Source organism: Galeopterus variegatus, unplaced genomic scaffold, assembly GCF_000696425.1.
Source record: "Galeopterus variegatus unplaced genomic scaffold, G_variegatus-3.0.2 Scaffold273, whole genome shotgun sequence".
Lineage (NCBI taxonomy): Eukaryota > Metazoa > Chordata > Mammalia > Dermoptera > Cynocephalidae > Galeopterus > Galeopterus variegatus.
In genome coordinates, this window is record NW_007726384.1 from 118,741 (window position 1) to 122,914 (window position 4,174).

Sequence of the window (4,174 nt, forward strand, 5' to 3'; positions counted from 1 at the left end):
CTTCTTTAAAGAAGAGTGCCATGTGGAGGCAGAGATAAATCAAGCAGTAGCATTGCCCAATGCCACCAACCCTGGACTCACCTTCCTGTGGGTCCTTGGCAAAGGTTCCTGCGTAGGTGCCAACAAACCCTTTTGCAGCACTGTGGCAAATCTCACTGCCCCCAAAACCCAAAATAAGCAGACCTGAAACAAGCAGGCCGCAGGGGCAGCTGCGGTGGCCATCAGCTCCCTCTTGGGAGTTATTGGAGTGGGTACTGTGACCGCCGGAATAGCCTTGGCACATCAACAGGTAGCTTCCCTTAGGGAGGCAGTGGACATAGATCTTGGCTGCTTGGAGGTGTCTGTATCACATTTTTAAAAAATCGCTAACGTCGCTTTTTGAAGTTGTTTTACAGAATTGACATGGACTAGACCTGTTGTTCTTACAGCAAGGAGGATTATGCACTGCCCTCAAAGAAGAGTGCTGCTTCTATGCCGACCACTGTGGAGTGGTCAAGGATTCCCTAGCTAAGCTTAGAGAAGGATTAGAAAAGTGAAAAAAAGAACGCAAAGCCAATAGTAATTGGTTCCAAAGCTGGCTTTCAAGTTCCCCATGGCTCACCACCCTGCTGTCCTCCCTGACGGGCCCCCTAGCCATTTTTCTTGTCTTAATCATCTTGGGGCCTTATGCCATTCGCCAGGTTGTGTCCCTTATAAGGCAAAACACCACTTCTCTAGTAATGCTCACCCAGGTGGTAGAGGAGGTGGCCCATAATGAAAGCCCTGACAGCCCAAGGGTCAATATGGCCCTTCAAAAAATCAATGCCAATCTGTAAGGCTCCGCCCCACCTCCGCTTGGCTGGATAGTCAATGACGGGTAAGATTTCCAGAGGGAAACAACCTAGGACAGGCACAGCCACCAGAGGGAATGGAGGCAAGGCTGGGAAGGTTAGCAGCCTCCAGCTGCCTTATTAAAACAAAAAGGGGGAGATGTCGGGCCTTAAAAACTAATGCCACCTTAAGTGACATTACAAGTGGTGCCATTATGGGCCCACAAGGGCGTATTAACATGGGAGCCTAAGACAACGCTGGGAGGAACTAGGGTGGGAGTGTCTGTGGGAACCTTGCCTTAGCCCTTATTGGCCAAATACGTGCTTCCACGCTCGTGAACACTGTGTGATTGCAATAGCAAGGCATTGAGATAGGATGCATACTCTTGATCTTTAAGCTGATAGGATTATGTTAAAACCTCTCCTCCCCATCTGCCTATAAAAGCAAGTGCTTGTGTGATAATAAATGGAACTGCTCGCCAGAACCCCTGCCATGTCTGAGTGTCCTTTAACAGGCTGGTTGGGGCCGGCGGCTGTGCTCACCTCTCTTCACAGCTCTCTTCCCCTATCTCCTCCCAACGGGGACTGGAGGGAAAGAGGAATCTGGGCAATTCGCTCTCCCACCAAGGGAGAGACTGACGAGGCTAGGGCTGTTTGGGTCGGCCAGCGGCGGACCCGACACCCTGGCACTCAGCCATTTCTTGATATGTTATCCAAAGCAAGTTATTTCACCTCTAAGTGACTCAACTTCCTCATATACAAAATAATCCATTGAACTTTCAATAGAAAAGAACAACTGTGGTTACTAGAGGTGGGAAAGGGTGAGGGGGGTTGACAAGAAACTAGTTAAGTGGCACAAAGATTGATTAGGTTTTGTAAATATGATTATACTAATTATCCTGATTTGATCACCACATATCATATGCATGTATTGATATTTATTCTGTACCCCACAAATATGTATATAATCAAAAAAAATCAGAAAAAAACAATAGTATCTATCTCTGAATAATTGTTATGAAAATGCAACAAAATAACATTTAAAGCACTTAACACAGATCCTGGCACATAGTAAATGTTCAATAAATGTTATTCTTTCTACTCCTATTGTTTCCATCATCATCATTATCTTTATTATTATTATCATCATCATTATTGTTATTATATCATCACCCCCCTCAGTTCATTTTAATTTCTTTTAAAGGTAGAGGCTGTTTCATTTATCTCTTGGAATGGTGGTACACAGTGTTTTGCATATGATGGATGCCCCCTAATTATTATTAAATTGAATTAGTTGGTCAGGCCCTGTGATAGAGGGGACTCTGAATGAATGCAGTATAGTAGATGGTATCGTGTAAGTTCCCTGCCTTACTTTTTACAACAGTTTAATTAAGATATAATTCATATACCATAAGATTCACCTCTTTAAATTATACAATTCATTGAATTTTAGTATATTCACAAATACATGCAAGTATAACCATAGTCAATGTTAGAACATTTTAATCACTTCTAACAGAAATTACATATCCTTTATCCTTCCTGTCCCCAATCCTAGCCCCCTAACCTCTCCAGCCCTAAGCAACCACTGATATACTTTCTGTCTATAGATTTCTCTGTTCTGGGCATACATAAATGGAATCATACAATATATGATTTTTAGTTACTGGCTTCTTTCACTGAGCATAATATTTTTAAAGTTCATGCAATTTGAGCAGCATGAATCAAGAACATTTATACCAAGAGAAAGTGAAAATCTAGTACAGCCTACAGAATTTCTGCTAGAACCATGAGAAACACCACCTTCCATACTTAAATATACTCAGCACTATTAATCTGATTTGCACTGCTTTGAAAATCCTGATTATACACAAAGCTATTCAGGGATTATATTTTCTGGTTGTAAAAAATTTCCAAATAAGGATTCATAAGAGAGAAAGTGAATCAATTTTTATGATGGAGGCTGATAACATTAACACAGCATGAGTGTGATTTATTTTCAGAAACTTGGCAAGTATAGAACTGTTTAAGGAGAGCATGGATATGTTAATTTTCCCTCTAGTAAGCTCCCACTTTGAGTGGTTTGATCAAGAACTCTATATAGTGTTTTGAAATGTCTTTTTCCAGAAGCTGTTTATGAAATAAAATGATTATCATTATTAATAAGGTTATCATTAGGAATGATCTTATTGCTAGTTATTATTAATACCTTATTGTCCATGTGGGGGAGGTAAATATTTTAATTTTTCCTTGAAATCGAGCTGAGAAGAAGTTTGTAGAATTACTTTAAGTACTGTAAAATGATCACCCATTCTGCCATCTTACTGAGAACCCAAAAAGCTATAGCTCTGTGGAAATTTACAGTGAAACATTAATAGAAACCAACTTATCAATCACTAAAATAACCATTTGTATTACTTAAAATGGTTGAATAAAGTCATCAAATATTTGCATGGATTTTATCTTTCAAAAAATCTTGATCAAATAGCCAGTAAAAATATGACCTTATAAAAGCCATAAAAAGAGAAAAACTTTAAGCAGTTTGATAGTTTCTGCATTTATTGTGTACATCCTGCTGTGTGACAAGTCTGCAGACCATGAGGTTTAGTGCTCACAGAATTCAGACCACTTCCCTTGGTAGTTTCACACTCTGTGGAATTGCATCAAAGAGTTTTACACAATAATGCTGACAACTTGGAAAAGCTTTCATTTTCTGACTTAGGAGTCTGACCACATAGTATTTTCACAAGAAACCTGTTTCACAGAAACAATTCTAAACATTATCTCCAAATCTTTTAGTTTATACTTAAAATGAAAGGTTTTGCATCTGCTGCACATCCCCTTTTCTTTGACAGCATTGTATCAACCTAAGACATTCAAATACACTGTGACCAAAAGAACTCCCACCCTACCCTATTCTCTGAAGGAGTACTGCAGGCAATCAAGTCTTATACCAAAAGGAAGGATGTTCGTATTATCTCCTCTCCAATTTCATGGCAGGATTGTTGCTAATGTTTATTTTTAAAATTTATTTTATTTTATTTATTTATTTATTTTTTGTCTTTTTTCGTGACCGGCAACGGATCGCACCCCTCAGTGTTGCACCCGCACCTCGCTCAGCCAGTGAGCGGCCGGTCTGCATGTGGGATCCGAACCCTTGGCGGGAGCGCCGCCACGCTCCCAAACGGTGCACTATAGCAGTGCGCCACCGGGCTGGCCCCTTTATTTTATTTTTTAATTGGCAAATAAAAATTGTATATTTAGACAAGCATTAACATACTTCATTGAACTCCCTTTTCAGATGGGTCTTACTAACCCTTTTCTACACTTTCAATTGCAGCTGTCTGTTGATAGACATGAAACAC